Source organism: Nerophis ophidion, linkage group LG16 (assembly GCF_033978795.1).
Source record: "Nerophis ophidion isolate RoL-2023_Sa linkage group LG16, RoL_Noph_v1.0, whole genome shotgun sequence".
NCBI lineage: Eukaryota > Metazoa > Chordata > Actinopteri > Syngnathiformes > Syngnathidae > Nerophis > Nerophis ophidion.
The window spans coordinates 54,434,045-54,450,959 of NC_084626.1; the positions used below are offsets into that span (position 1 = coordinate 54,434,045).

General features: G+C 37.8%; 1 long non-coding RNA gene across 1 annotated transcript; it reads right to left on the minus strand.

Moving 5' to 3' along the window:
- Positions 1–15,979: 15,979 nt before the first annotated feature.
- Positions 15,980–16,531, minus strand: LOC133535708 (uncharacterized). Its single transcript, XR_009802307.1, has 3 exons — positions 16,312–16,531; positions 16,214–16,245; positions 15,980–16,148 (listed from the first exon to the last, which is right to left on the minus strand). It is a non-coding gene; the product is annotated as an uncharacterized LOC133535708 (long non-coding RNA).
- Positions 16,532–16,915: the final 384 nt, after the last annotated feature.

The window sequence follows — 16,915 nt, forward strand, 5'->3', positions numbered from 1 at the left end:
TTAGGAACACAACATGTAGAAACACACATTTAGTGACAAACATGCACATGTGTTAGGAACACAACATGTAGAAACACACATTTAGTGACAAACATGCACATGTTAGGAACACAACATGTAGAAACACACATTTAGTGACAAACATGCACATGTTAGGAACACAACATGTAGAAACACACATTTAGTGACAAACATGCACATGTGTTAGGAACACAACATGTAGAAACACACATTTAGTGACAAACATGCACATGTGTTAGGAACACATGTAGAAACACACATTTAGTGACAAACATGCACATGTGTTAGGAACACAACATGTAGAAACACACATTTAGTGACAAACATGCACATGTGTTAGGAACACAACATGTAGAAACACACATTTAGTGACAAACATGCACATGTGTTAGGAACACAACATGTAGAAACACACATTTAGTGACAAACATGCACATGTTAGGAACACAACATGTAGAAACACACATTTAGTGACAAACATGCACATGTGTTAGGAACACAACATGTAGAAACACACATTTAGTGACAAACATGCACATGTGTTAGGAACACAACATGTAGAAACACACATTTAGTGACAAACATGCACATGTGTTAGGAACACAACATGTAGAAACACACATTTAGTGACAAACATGCACATGTTAGGAACACAACATGTAGAAACACACATTTAGTGACAAACATGCACATGTGTTAGGAACACAACATGTAGAAACACACATTTAGTGACAAACATGCACATGTGTTAGGAACACAACATGTAGAAACACACATTTAGTGACAAACATGCACATGTTAGGAACACAACATGTAGAAACACACATTTAGTGACAAACATGCACATGTGTTAGGAACACAACATGTAGAAACACACATTTATTTGTCAGTGACAAACATGCACATGTTAGGAACACAACATGTAGAAACAAGACACATTTAGTTGCTGACAAGCTGTCAGTCACCATGGCTCTCAACTGCTGGCTAAGAGAGTCAAGGTGTGGCTGAGTGTTTGCTACAGGTGAACACACCTGCCCTCACTTATTAGTGTTTGCTACAGGTGAACACACCTGCCCGCACTTATTAGTGTTTGCTACAGGTGAACACACCTGCCCTCACTGATTAGTGTTTGCTACAGGTGAACACACCTGCCCTCACTGATTTAGTCCAACTATGGTTGTCAAAAGCTGGGTGTTTAGAAGGACATTTCATAGTTGGGATCTCCAAGCTCAAAAGTACGCTGTGAATACTTTTACACTTGTGATGCTTTGTTTAAGGTGTATTTACATAAAGTTGTCATGCTTTGTTTAAGGTGTATTTACATAAAGTTGTCAGCTCTCCATGCATCACCAAACATCTGCAGAGATGTTGGTGCTGGCTTTGTTGTTGTTGTTCACCTTTGACATTTTGGGGTTTAAATAAATGTTAAAGTTTTAAACTGCATGTTTTGCCGTCCTTGGTTTGAAAGTCCAGTTTACAATGCTTACATGACCTTCACCCAAGGCGGGGTGTGATAGTTGCTGCTTTTTGGTGTGTGTGTGTGTGTGTGTGTGTGTGGGCTTTATAGATTTCGATATTTATTAGTAGGGGTGTGGAAAAAAAATCAATTCGAATTAGAATCACGATTTTCATATTGTGCAATTCAGAATCAATTCTCATTTTAAGAAAAATCTACTAAAAAAAGAAAAAAATATATTTTTTAAATTAATCAACCCAACAAACCACTACACAGCAATACCATAACAATGCAATCCAATTCCAAAGCTGAGCCAGCAACACTCAGAACTGCAATAAACAGAACAATTGAGAGGAGACACAAACACCACACAGAACAAAACAAAAGTAGTGAAACAAAAATGATTAACAGTATCAATATTATGATTTCAGCAAAGCAGTGATTAAAAATCCCTCATTGACATTATCATTAGACATTTATAAAAATAATAAAAAAAGAACAATAGTGTCACAGTGGCTTACACTTGCATGGCATCTCATAAGCTGGACAACACACTGTGTCCAATGTTTTCACAAAGATAAAATAAGTCATATTTTTGGTACGTTTAACAGTTCAAACAAATTTACATTATTGCAATCAGTTGATAAAACATTGTCCTTTACAATTATAAAAGCTTTTTTTAAAAATCTACTGCTCTGCTAGCATGTCAGCAGACTGGGGTAGATCCTGCTGAAATCTATGTATTGAATGAATACACAATCCTTTTGAATTGGAAAAATATTGTTGTGAATTGAGAATCGCGTTGAATAGAAATAATTGAATTGCGACCCTAAGAATCGATATTGAATCGTGGGACACCCAAAGATTCGCAGCCCTATTTATTAGTATATGTCCTATACAAAGTCAATGTCCTTTTGGTTTATTTTGCGGACTGCGCGGTTGGTAGAGTGACCGTGCCAGCAACCTGTGGATTCCTCCAATCCACTTTATTTACCATATATAGCACATTTAAACAAAATGTTTCCAAATTGCGGCACAACAATATTAAAAACATTCGAATACTATCTTAAGCTCCACCAATGACTGAATAAAAATAAAAATTAATAATATATACATGGAATAGAATGTACTTTATTGATCCTTGGGGGATATTCAACACCACAGTTCGCTCACAAACTATGATATTATATATATATATATATATATATATATATATACATATATATATACATATATATATACATATATATATATATATATATATATACATATATATATACATATATATATATATATACATATATATATACATATATATATATATATATACATATATATATACATATATATATACATATATATATACATATATATATATATATATACATACATACATACATACATACATACATACATATATATATATATATATATATATATATATATATATATATATATATATACATATATATATATATATGGGGGATATTCAACACCACAGTTCGCTCACAAACTATGATATTATATATATATATATATATATATATATATATATATATATATATATATATAATATCATAGTTTGTGAGCGAACTGTGGTGTTGAATATTCCCCAAGGATCAATAAAGTACATTCTATTCTATGTATGTATTTTCCCACTAAAGGAATAAATGTTTTGCTATGTCCTCATAGCAATTTGTGTTTTGTGGTAGTGTGCTTACAATTATGCTTCATAAAACTTTCTGAATTGTAAACTTAAAGGATTATATTTTTTGACCACACAACTCACGTAGTGTTAAAAGCCAAAGAATAAAAATGGGTCTTAAAACGAGACTTAAAACACTCCACATCGGGAGCAGTTTGAGTATGGAGGGGCACAGTGTTCCACAGCTCAGGGCCGACCACAGAGAAGGTCCTGTCTCCCCTACTTTTAATTCCTGGTTCAATTCCCACCTTCTAGTGACCTCGTCCTGTACGTTATGTCCTTGAGCAAGACGTTTCACTCTTGTTCCTGACGGTCATCGACAAGGCTAATGTTGGTTTGGCGTTGGTAGTCTGAGGCCAATGTTCAAGTACCAATAATTGTCACACACTAGGTGTGGCAAAATTATCTGCATTTGACTCATCTCCCTGGATCACTTCCTGGGAGGTGAGGGGAGCAGTGAGCAGCAGCAGCTGAGCTCGGGAATACATTTCGGTGATTAAACCCCCAATTACAAGCCTTGATTCTGAGTGCCAAGCAGGGAGGTAATGGCTCCCATTTTTATAGACTTTGGTATGACTCAGGCGGGGTTTGAACTCAAAACCTACCCATCTCAGGGCGGACTAATTGGCTTGGCGTTGGTCGTGTGCGACGCCAATGTTTATGTATGTAGTGTTTTATGCTCTTTTACAGGCCCGACATGTATGTGTTATTCATGGTCATTTACAGGCCCGGCATGTATGTATTATTGTTGGTCATTTGCAGGCGCGGCATGTATGTATTGTTCATGGTCATTTACAGGCGCGGCATGTATGTATTATTCATGGTCATTTACATGCCCGACATGTATGAATTGTTTATGGTCTTAAGACCCATTTTTATTCTTTGGCTTTTAACACTACGTGAGTTGTGTGGTCAAAAAATATAATCCTTTAAGTTTACAATTCAGAAAGTTTTATGAAGCATAATTGTAAGCACACTACCACAAAACACAAATTGCTATGAGGACATAGCAAAACATTTATTCCTTTAGTGGGAAAATATATACATAGAATAGAATGTACTTTATTGATCCTTGGGGGATATTCAACACCACAGTTCGCTCACAAACTATGATTATATAATATATATATATATATATATATATATATATATATATATATATATATATATATATATATAATTGTCAGCGAACTGTGGTGTTGAATTTCCCCCAAGGATCAATAAAGTACATTCTATTCTATGTATATATTATTATTAATTTTTATTTTTATTCAGTCATTGGTGGAGCTTAAGATAGTATTTGAATGTTTTTAATATTGTTGTGCGGCAATTTGGAAACATTTTGTTTAAATGTGCTATATATGGTAAATAAAGTGGATTGGAGGAATCCACAGGTTGCTGGCACGGTCACTCTACCAACCGCGCAGTCCGCAAAATAAACCAAAAGGACATTGACTTTGTATAGGACATATACTAATAAACAGTGCTGCGAATCTTTGGGTGTCCCACGATTCAATATCGATTCTTAGGGTCGCAATTCAATTATTTCTATTCAACGCGATTCTCAATTCACAACAATATTTTTCCAATTCAAAAGGATTGTGTATTCATTCAATACATAGATTTCAGCAGGATCTACCCCAGTCTGCTGACATGCTAGCAGAGCAGTAGATTTTTAAAATAAGCTTTTATAATTGTAAAGGACAATGTTTTATCAACTGATTGCAATAATGTAAATTTGTTTGAACTGTTAAACGTACCAAAAATATGACTTATTTTATCTTTGTGAAAACATTGGACACAGTGTGTTGTCCAGCTTATGGGATGCCATGCAAGTGTAAGCCACTGTGACACTATTGTTCTTTTTTATTATTTTTATAAATGTCTAATGATAATGTCAATGAGGGATTTTTAATCACTGCTTTGCTGAAATCATAATATTGATACTGTTAATCATTTTTGTTTCACTACTTTTGGTTTGTTCTGTGTGGTGTTTGTGTCTCCTCTCAATTGTTCTGTTTATTGCAGTTCTGAGTGTTACTGGCTCAGCTTTGGAATTAGATTGCATTGTTATGGTGTTGCTGTGCAGTGGTTTGTTGGGTTGATTAATTTAAAAAATATATTTTTCTTTTTTTAGTCGATTTTTCTAAAAATGAGAATTGATTCTAAATCACACAATATGACAATCGTGATTCTAATTCGAATAGATTTTTTCCCCACACCCCTAATAATAAATATTAAAATCTATAAAGCGCACACACACACCAAAAAGTAGCAACTATCACACCCCGCCTTGGGTGAAGGTCATGTAAGCATTGTAAACTGGACTTTCAAACCAAGGACGGCAAAACATGCAGTTTAACACTAACATTTATTTAAACCCAAAATGTCAAAGGTGAACAACAACAAGAAGAAAGCCAGCACCAACATCTCTGCAGATGTTTGGTGATGCATGGAGAGCTGACAACTTTATGTAAATACACTTTAAACAAAGAATCACAAGTGTAAAAGTATTCACAGCGGACTTTTGAGCTTGGAGATGACAACTTTGAAATGTCCTTCTAAACACCCAGCTTTTGACAACCATAGTTGGGCCAAATCAGTGAGGGCAGGTGTGTTCACCTGTAGCAAACACTAATAAGTGAGGGCAGGTGTGTTCACCTGTAGCAAACACTAATAAGTGAGGGCAGGTGTGTTCACCTGTAGCAAACACTAATAAGTGAGGGCAGGTGTGTTCACCTGTAGCAAACACTAATAAGTGAGGGCAGGTGTGTTCACCTGTAGCAAACACTAATCAGTGAGGGCAGGTGTGTTCACCTGTAGCACTCACTAATCAGTGAGGGCAGGTGTGTTCACCTGTAGCACTCACTAATCAGTGAGGGCAGGTGTGTTCACCTGTAGCACTCACTAATAAGTGCGGGCAGGTGTGTTCACCTGTAGCACTCACTAATAAGTGCGGGCAGGTGTGTTCACCTGTAGCAAACACTCAGCCACACCTTGACTCTCTTAGCCAGCAGTTGAGAGCCATGGTGACTGACAGCTTGTCAGCAACTAAATGTGTCTTGTTTCTACATGTTGTGTTCCTAACATGTGCATGTTTGTCACTGACAAATAAATGTGTGTTTCTACATGTTGTGTTCCTAACACATGTGCATGTTTGTCACTAAATGTGTGTTTCTACATGTGTTCCTAACACATGTGCATGTTTGTCACTAAATGTGTGTTTCTACATGTTGTGTTCCTAACTTGTGCATGTTTGTCACTAAATGTGTGTTTCTACATGTTGTGTTCCTAACATGTGCATGTTTGTCACTAAATGTGTGTTTCTACATGTTGTGTTCCTAACACATGTGCATGTTTGTCACTAAATGTGTGTTTCTACATGTTGTGTTCCTAACACATGTGCATGTTTGTCACTAAATGTGTGTTTCTACATGTTGTGTTCCTAACATGTGCATGTTTGTCACTAAATGTGTGTTTCTACATGTTGTGTTCCTAACACATGTGCATGTTTGTCACTAAATGTGTGTTTCTACATGTTGTGTTCCTAACACATGTGCATGTTTGTCACTAAACGTGTGTTTCTACATGTTGTGTTCCTAACACATGTGCATGTTTGTCACTAAACGTGTGTTTCTACATGTTGTGTTCCTAACACATGTGCATGTTTGTCACTAAATGTGTGTTTCTACATGTTGTGTTCCTAACACATGTGCATGTTTGTCACTAAATGTGTGTTTCTACATGTTGTGTTCCTAACACATGTGCATGTTTGTCACTAAATGTGTGTTTCTACATGTTGTGTTCCTAACACATGTGCACGTGCAGTGCGAATCAAACAATTTTCAAGCAGCAATAAAGCACACAGTAGAAGCATCAAGACAAACAATAGAACGCCAGTGTAAAAGAGCAAACTGTCACAGCAACACAAACACAACTTTAAATCAGCAATAAAGCACACGGTAGAAGCATCAAGACAAACAATAGAACGCCAGTGTAAAAGAGCAAAGTATTACTCACTGCGAATAAAACCCGTCCGATCCACATCCGTCCAAAAAGAATAATGATGAAGCAGTGAAGGAGAGACTCAGGTGGAACTAAATACAACTAATTAAACGAGGAACAGGTTTGCAGACACGGAGCAGATAGTAAAGGTGCCACAAAAGACAGAGAGCAAACAGGAAACAGTGAGAAAATAAGAGCAGCAGGACAGGAAGGGATTTCAAAGACAGGAAAAGCAAACATGATCAAAGTGTCAGTAGCACTTCTGACACATCTATATATATATTAGACCAGGGTCTCAGACACGCGAGATCTTATTTTGCGGCTCCCACGCTAATATGAAAGTTGAATGTTAGTGAGAGTTTGATATGAATGGTGCTTGACAGCGTTGTGGGCGGAGCTGAAGGAATCCACCAATCACGGTGTGCTATATGGCTCTCCAACAGTGACGTCACTTGTGTGACGCAGGCAGAGACAGGTTTGAAATAAAGTTGAAAACGATGATGCTGTGTTCCAAATGTATGTTATTTAATGAATCTGAATGAGCCTATGGCTTTGTACTTTGTTTATTATGTATTCATTTCTTTGTATTCTATTTTTCTTATTTTGAATTTACAACCCCCTGGCGCTGTTTGGACTGTTTTCATAATGTTTTGTAATGTTTTATATTGTTGTTGGACTTACTGTTTGTAATTGTTGAAATTTATAAATAAACATAAAAAAAATGTTTGAAATAAAAATGAAAACGATGATACTGTGTTCCAAATTTAAGTTATTTAATGAATCTGAATGAGCCGCTTTGTACCTGCTTTATTATATATATATTTTTTTGTATTCTATTTTTGTTACTTTGAATTTACAACCCCCTGGTGCTGTTTTTATAATATGTAATGTTTTATACGGTTTTGAACTATTTTGATTATTGTTTCTCATCTGTTTGTTATTGTTGAAATTTATAAATAAACATTAAAAAAAAAAGTTTGAAATAAAGTGGTCCTCGTGTAAAACTAGAGCCTGCGTCTTTGTTATTGTAAGCGAGAGTTTATATACGTCGCCTGTACTGTATAAAAGTACAAAATAAGAAAGAGGGAGGCTGCAGTTTTACACTTTATTTAGGACCACTTTATTTACTTTCTTTCAAAAACCTCCACTCCACTCAACCTGTCACCACTTCCGCTCCTCGGGCCTTCAAAATAAGACTCCAAGGCATACACTGTAGAAGAGCTTCTAACAGGAACTTAACATCACAAAGAGGCAAGGCCATAAAAATAGGTTACATACCTCCCCTCCTACAGAAAGAAACGTCCTCGTTTCAACACAAATAACAGGATAAGTGCAAAAACAACACAGGCAGTTAAAACAAAAACATATTAACCTGTCCCCCCCAAAATACAGAGCGTCACAACACACAAAACAACAACAAAAAAATGTAACCGATGGTTTATATATGTCTCCTATACTGTATAAAACCACAAAATAATGCAACCTATTTTATGGGCTTGCCTCTTTGTGATGTTAAGTACCTGTTATAAGCTGTTATACAGTATTTGCCCCGAGCTCTTATTTTGAAGTCGCTAAGAGCGGAAGTGGTGAGAGGTTGAGTGGAGCGGTAGTTTTTGAAAGAAAGGAAATAAAGTGGTCCTCGTGTAAAACTGGAGACTCCCTCGGTGTTTGTTATTTTGTACTTTTATACAGTATAGGCGACATATATAAACATCTCCGCTCCACTCATCGTGTCACCACTTCCGCTCTTAGGGCCTTCAAAGTAAGAGCTCAAGGCATATAATGTATAACAGCTTATATCAGGAACTTCATTCATCCATCCATTTCCTACCGCTTATTCCCTTTGGGACCGCGGGGGGTGCTGGTGCCTATCTCAGCTACAATCGGGCGGAAGGCGGGATACACCCTGGACAAGTCACCACCTCATCACAGGGCCAACTTAACATCACAAAATAAAAGAGGCTCCGCCCCCCTTCCTTCTTTCTTCCTACTTTGGTCATGTTGACATTGATAAGGTGTCTTCATGAAGTTGATCTTCATCTCAGGACAAAAGTAAAGACCTCAAGTACTGCATCATCTCTTCCTTTACTAGTACTTGACAAAGTCACTTGGAAGTAGGAGTACATCAAAGTACAACACAAGTACCTTGATGAAAATAACACTCATTATTAAATTGCAGTACATTCACCTATTTGTTACCTAACCCTAACGTACAACATGTAAATTAAACATACATTTAGTGATAACATTCTCTTTTCATTTCCTATCAACATTTATTTACATTCAGATATTTAATGGTCACACATTCTGTTACTTATTACTTTTATTTTTATTTATTCTTTGAAATGAAGGATTCATTCATGTATTATTCTCAACATGTGTATATATATATATATATATATATGGGGACGGCGTGGCGAAGTTGGTAGAGTGGCTGTGCCAGCAATCTGAGGGTTCCTGGTTCAATCCCCACCTTCTACCATCCTAGTCACGTCCGTTGTGTCCTTGGGCAAGACACTTCACCCTTGCTCCTGATGGGTCCTGGTGAGCGCCTTGCATGGCAGCTCCCACCATCAGTGTGTGAATGTGGGAATAGTGTCAAAGCGCTTTGGGCTCCTTAAAAAGGGTTAGAAAAGTGGTATACAAGTACAACCATTTACCATATAAGTATTACTTAGTTTTTATTGTACACAGTAGTCATTTTCTACCTTAAGTACTTATTACTATGATTACTGTTAATAAGTGAGGGGAAAGCAGGTGCCTTGCCCAAGGACACATTGCCAGTGACTCGGATGGTAGAAGCGGGAATCGAACCTGGAACCCTCGAGTTGCTCCACCACCCAAGCCACGCTATGACTTTCCACATTAGCGTAGTATTACTATTATTACTAGTATTACTATTCAAATGTGTTTTTTTCGTCAATCTTCATCTTGGGAGTTCTTGTCCTACAATGAAAATACAAAGAAAAAGCAACAACAACAAAATCCACCTTGTTTGTTATTTCTCAACCAAAGCAAAGAAACAAATATATTTTTGTTGGTGTAAGAATAAAAAGAAGACTTTTATTTTTTTATAATTATTGTATTAAAAACAGTAAGAAACTTATTTTATTTCAGAGACAAAAATGCTGACTGGACGACTTTGGTTTTGTTAGAACATCCATCCATCCATAAATGACAATCCAAGTAAACTATTTAACAACGTGGACTGGAGTACTACCAAAGTACAGTAGTACTACTAAAGAGAGACAAGTGGATTCCTATATATATATATATATATATATATATGTCTTGATTGGATTATCCAGAGAATAGTGCTCGATACCGTGGTAGAGCGCAATATGTAGGTGTGGGAAAAATCACAAGACTACTTCATCTTTACAGAACTGTTTCATGAGGGGTTCCCTCAATCATCAGGAGATTGAGGGAACCCCTCATGAAACAGCTCTGTAGAGATGAAGTAGTCTTGTGACTTTTCCCACACCTACATATATATATATATATATATATATATATATATATATATATATATATATATATATATATATATATATATAAACCCCGTTTCCATATGAGTTGGGAAATTGTGTTAGATGTAAATATAAACAGAATACAATGATTTGCAAATCCTTTTCAAGCCATATTCAGTTGAATATGCTACAAAGACAACATATTTGATGTTCAAACTGATAGTTTTTTTTTTTTTGAAAATAATCATTAACTTTAGAATTTGATACCAGCAACACGTGACAAAGAAGTTGGGAAAGGTGGCAAAAAGTACTGATAAAGTTGAGGAATGCTCATCAAAGACTTATTTGGAACATCCCACAGGTGTGCAGGCTAATTGGGAACAGGTGGGTGCCATGATTGGCTATAAAAAACGCTTCCCAAAAAATGCTCAGTCTTTCACAAGAAAGGATGGGGCGAGGTACACCCCTTTGTCCACAACTGCGTGAGCAAATAGTCAAACAGTTTAAGAATAACGTTTCTCAAAGTGCAATTGCAAGAAATGTAGGGATTTCAACATCTACGCTCCATAATATCATCCAATGGTTCAGAGAATCTGGAGAAATCACTCCACATAAGCGGCATGGCCGGAAACCAACATTGAATGACCGTGACCTTCCATCCCTCAGACGGCACTATATCAAAAACCGACATCCATCTCTAAAGGATATCACCACATGGGCTCAGGAACACTTCAGAAAACCACTGTCACTAAATACAGTTTGTCGCTACGTCTGTAAGTGCAAGTTAAAGCTCTACTATGCAAAATGAAAGCCATTTATCAACAACATCCAGAAACGCCGCCAGCTCCTCTGGGCCCGAGATAATCTAAGATGGACTGATGCAAAACGGAAATGTGTTTTGTAGTCTGACAAGTGCACATTTCAAATTGTTATTGGAAATATTCGACATTGTGCGAACCATCCAGACTGTTATCGACGCAAAGTTGAAAAGCCAGCATGTGTGATGGTATGGGGGTGCATTAGTGAACAAGACATGACTAACTTACACATGTGTGATGGTATGGGGGTGTATTAGTGAACAAGACATGACTAACTTACACATGTGTGATGGTATGGGGGTGTATTAGTGAACAAGACATGACTAACTTACACATGTGTGATGGTATGGGGGTGTATTAGTGAACAAGACATGACTAACTTACACATGTGTGATGGTATGGGGGTGTATTAGTGAACAAGACATGGGTAACTTACACATGTGTGATGGTATGGGGGTGTATTAGTGAACAAGACATGACTAACTTACACATGTGTGATGGTATGGGGGTGTATTAGTGAACAAGACATGACTAACTTACACATGTGTGATGGTATGGGGGTGTATTAGTGAACAAGACATGGGTAACTTACACATGTGTGATGGTATGGGGGTGCATTAGTGAACAAGACATGACTAACTTACACATGTGTGATGGTATGGGGGTGTATTAGTGAACAAGACATGACTAACTTACACATGTGTGATGGTATGGGGGTGTATTAGTGCCCAAGACATGGGTAACTTACACATGTGTGATGGTATGGGGGTGCATTAGTGAACAAGACATGACTAACTTACACATGTGTGATGGTATGGGGGTGTATTAGTGAACAAGACATGACTAACTTACACATGTGTGATGGTATGGGGGTGTATTAGTGAACAAGACATGACTAACTTACACATGTGTGATGGTATGGGGGTGTATTAGTGAACAAGACATGACTAACTTACACATGTGTGATGGTATGGGGGTGTATTAGTGAACAAGACATGACTAACTTACACATGTGTGATGGTATGGGGGTGTATTAGTGAACAAGACATGACTAACTTACACATGTGTGATGGTATGGGGGTGTATTAGTGAACAAGACATGACTAACTTACACATGTGTGATGGTATGGGGGTGTATTAGTGAACAAGACATGACTAACTTACACATGTGTGATGGTATGGGGGTGTATTAGTGAACAAGACATGGGTAACTTACACATGTGTGATGGTATGGGGGTGCATTAGTGAACAAGACATGACTAACTTACACATGTGTGATGGTATGGGGGTGCATTAGTGAACAAGACATGACTAACTTACACATGTGTGATGGTATGGGGGTGTATTAGTGAACAAGTCATGACTAACTTACACATGTGTGATGGTATGGGGGTGTATTAGTGAACAAGACATGGGTAACTTACACATGTGTGATGGTATGGGGGTGTATTAGTGAACAAGACATGACTAACTTACACATGTGTGATGGTATGGGGGTGCATTAGTGAACAAGACATGACTAACTTACACATGTGTGATGGTATGGGGGTGTATTAGTGAACAAGACATGGGTAACTTACACATGTGTGATGGTATGGGGGTGCATTAGTGAACAAGACATGACTAACTTACACATGTGTGATGGTATGGGGGTGTATTAGTGCCCAAGGCATGGGTAACTTACACATGTGTGATGGTATGGGGGTGTATTAGTGCCCAAGGCATGGGTAACTTACACATGTGTGATGGTATGGGGGTGTATTAGTGAACAAGACATGGGTAACTTACACATGTGTGATGGTATGGGGGTGTATTAGTGAACAAGACATGACTAACTTACACATGTGTGATGGTATGGGGGTGTATTAGTGAACAAGACATGACTAACTTACACATGTGTGATGGTATGGGGGTGTATTAGTGAACAAGACATGACTAACTTACACATGTGTGATGGTATGGGGGTGTATTAGTGAACAAGACATGGGTAACTTACACATGTGTGATGGTATGGGGGTGCATTAGTGAACAAGACATGACTAACTTACACATGTGTGATGGTATGGGGGTGCATTAGTGAACAAGACATGACTAACTTACACATGTGTGATGGTATGGGGGTGTATTAGTGAACAAGCCATGACTAACTTACACATGTGTGATGGTATGGGGGTGTATTAGTGAACAAGACATGGGTAACTTACACATGTGTGATGGTATGGGGGTGTATTAGTGAACAAGACATGACTAACTTACACATGTGTGATGGTATGGGGGTGCATTAGTGAACAAGACATGACTAACTTACACATGTGTGATGGTATGGGGGTGTATTAGTGAACAAGACATGACTAACTTACACATGTGTGATGGTATGGGGGTGTATTAGTGAACAAGACATGGGTAACTTACACATGTGTGATGGTATGGGGGTGCATTAGTGAACAAGACATGACTAACTTACACATGTGTGATGGTATGGGGGTGCATTAGTGAACAAGACATGACTAACTTACACATGTGTGATGGTATGGGGGTGTATTAGTGAACAAGACATGGGTAACTTACACATGTGTGATGGTATGGGGGTGCATTAGTGAACAAGACATGACTAACTTACACATGTGTGATGGTATGGGGGTGTATTAGTGCCCAAGGCATGGGTAACTTACACATGTGTGATGGTATGGGGGTGTATTAGTGCCCAAGGCATGGGTAACTTACACATGTGTGATGGTATGGGGGTGTATTAGTGAACAAGACATGGGTAACTTACAGATGTGTGATGGTATGGGGGTGTATTAGTGAACAAGACATGACTAACTTACACATGTGTGATGGTATGGGGGTGTATTAGTGAACAAGACATGACTAACTTACACATGTGTGATGGTATGGGGGTGCATTAGTGAACAAGACATGACTAACTTACACATGTGTGATGGTATGGGGGTGCATTAGTGAACAAGACATGACTAACTTACACATGTGTGATGGTATGGGGGTGTATTAGTGAACAAGACATGACTAACTTACACATGTGTGATGGTATGGGGGTGTATTAGTGAACAAGACATGGGTAACTTACACATGTGTGATGGTATGGGGGTGCATTAGTGAACAAGACATGACTAACTTACACATGTGTGATGGTATGGGGGTGTATTAGTGAACAAGCCATGACTAACTTACACATGTGTGATGGTATGGGGGTGTATTAGTGAACAAGACATGGGTAACTTACACATGTGTGATGGTATGGGGGTGTATTAGTGAACAAGACATGACTAACTTACACATGTGTGATGGTATGGGGGTGCATTAGTGAACAAGACATGACTAACTTACACATGTGTGATGGTATGGGGGTGTATTAGTGAACAAGACATGACTAACTTACACATGTGTGATGGTATGGGGGTGTATTAGTGAACAAGACATGGGTAACTTACACAGGTGTGATGGTATGGGGGTGCATTAGTGAACAAGACATGACTAACTTACACATGTGTGATGGTATGGGGGTGCATTAGTGAACAAGACATGACTAACTTACACATGTGTGATGGTATGGGGGTGTATTAGTGAACAAGACATGGGTAACTTACACATGTGTGATGGTATGGGGGTGCATTAGTGAACAAGACATGACTAACTTACACATGTGTGATGGTATGGGGGTGTATTAGTGCCCAAGGCATGGGTAACTTACACATGTGTGATGGTATGGGGGTGTATTAGTGCCCAAGGCATGGGTAACTTACACATGTGTGATGGTATGGGGGTGCATTAGTGCCCAAGGCATGGGTAACTTACACATGTGTGATGGTATGGGGGTGTATTAGTGCCCAAGACATGGGTAACTTACACATGTGTGATGGTATGGGGGTGCATTAGTGCCCAAGACATGGGTAACTTACACATGTGTGATGGTATGGGGGTGTATTAGTGCCCAAGACATGGGTAACTTACACATGTGTGATGGTATGGGGGTGCATTAGTGAACAAGACATGACTAACTTACACATGTGTGAAGGCACCATTAATGCTGAAAGGTACATACAGAACAGGCACAACACCACTTCTTCCATCCTTGGAATGACGCACACAAGATAACTAGCAAAAGGCTGAGAGGAGACATATTGATTATAGTTTATTAGGCTGAGAAGTGACATATTGATATTTTATTAGGCAGAGAAGTGACATATTGATTATAGTTTTTTAGGCAGAGAAGTGACATATTGATTATAGTTTATCAGGCAGAGAAGTGACATATTGATTATAGTTTTTTAGGCAGAGAAGTGACATATTGATGATAGTTTTTTAGGCTGAGAAGTGACATATTGATGTTTTATTAGGCAGAGAAGTGACATATTGATGATAGTTTTTTAGGCTGAGAAGTGACATATTGATATTTTATTAGGCAGAGAAGTGACATATTGATTATAGTTTATTAGGCAGAGAAGTGACATATTGATGATAGTTCTTAGGCTGAGAAGAGACATATTGATGATAGTTTATTAGGCAGAGAAGTGACATATTGATGATAGTTTATTAGGCAGAGAAGTGACATATTGATTATAGTTTATCAGGCAGAGAAGTGACATATTGACACATATTGACCAGCTCTTATTGGCGTGCAAATCAATGGTGGAATATAAAAGGGGAGGGACCTGTAAGAGAACACATGCATGAGATGACCTGTCAATCATATCAATAATCATATCCATAAACTCACCTAACGGCCAGATGGTGACGGAGGGCAGTTCCCTGTTGGTTTAAAAACAAAGAAAATGAAGGATTATGCACAAAGAAAAAGTATTTGGATGGCTTTACCTGCTGGAGGTGGCGTGAGAATGGCCTCTCGGGGAAATCCTCGTGACAAAGCAAAGGCTTTAAACTTTTGGATCACTTCTCAGCCTCTGAGAACCACCTACAGTATACACAGTAAGTACACTACTACGCAATCTGTGTATTATGTACATGGTAAGCACATGGAGAGTAGTACACGGTGTGTATTATGAACACAGTAAGTATAGAAGTACACAAGGTGTGTATTATGTACACAGTAAGTACAGTAGTACACAATCTGTATTATATACACAGTAAGTACAGTAGTACACAATGTGTGTATTATGTACATGGTAAGCACATGAGTAGTACACAGTGTGTATTATGTACACAGTAAGTACAGAAGTACACAAGGTGTGTATTATGTACACAGTAAGTACAGTAGTACACAATCTGTGTATTACATACACAGTAAGTACAGTAGTACACAATGTATGTATTTTGTACACAGTAAATACATGAACAGTAGTACACGATGTATGTATTATGTACACAAAACATGAATAGTAGTACACAATGTGGGTATTATTTACACAGTAAGTACTGTACATAAATAGTAGTACACAATGTGTGTATCATGTATACAGTT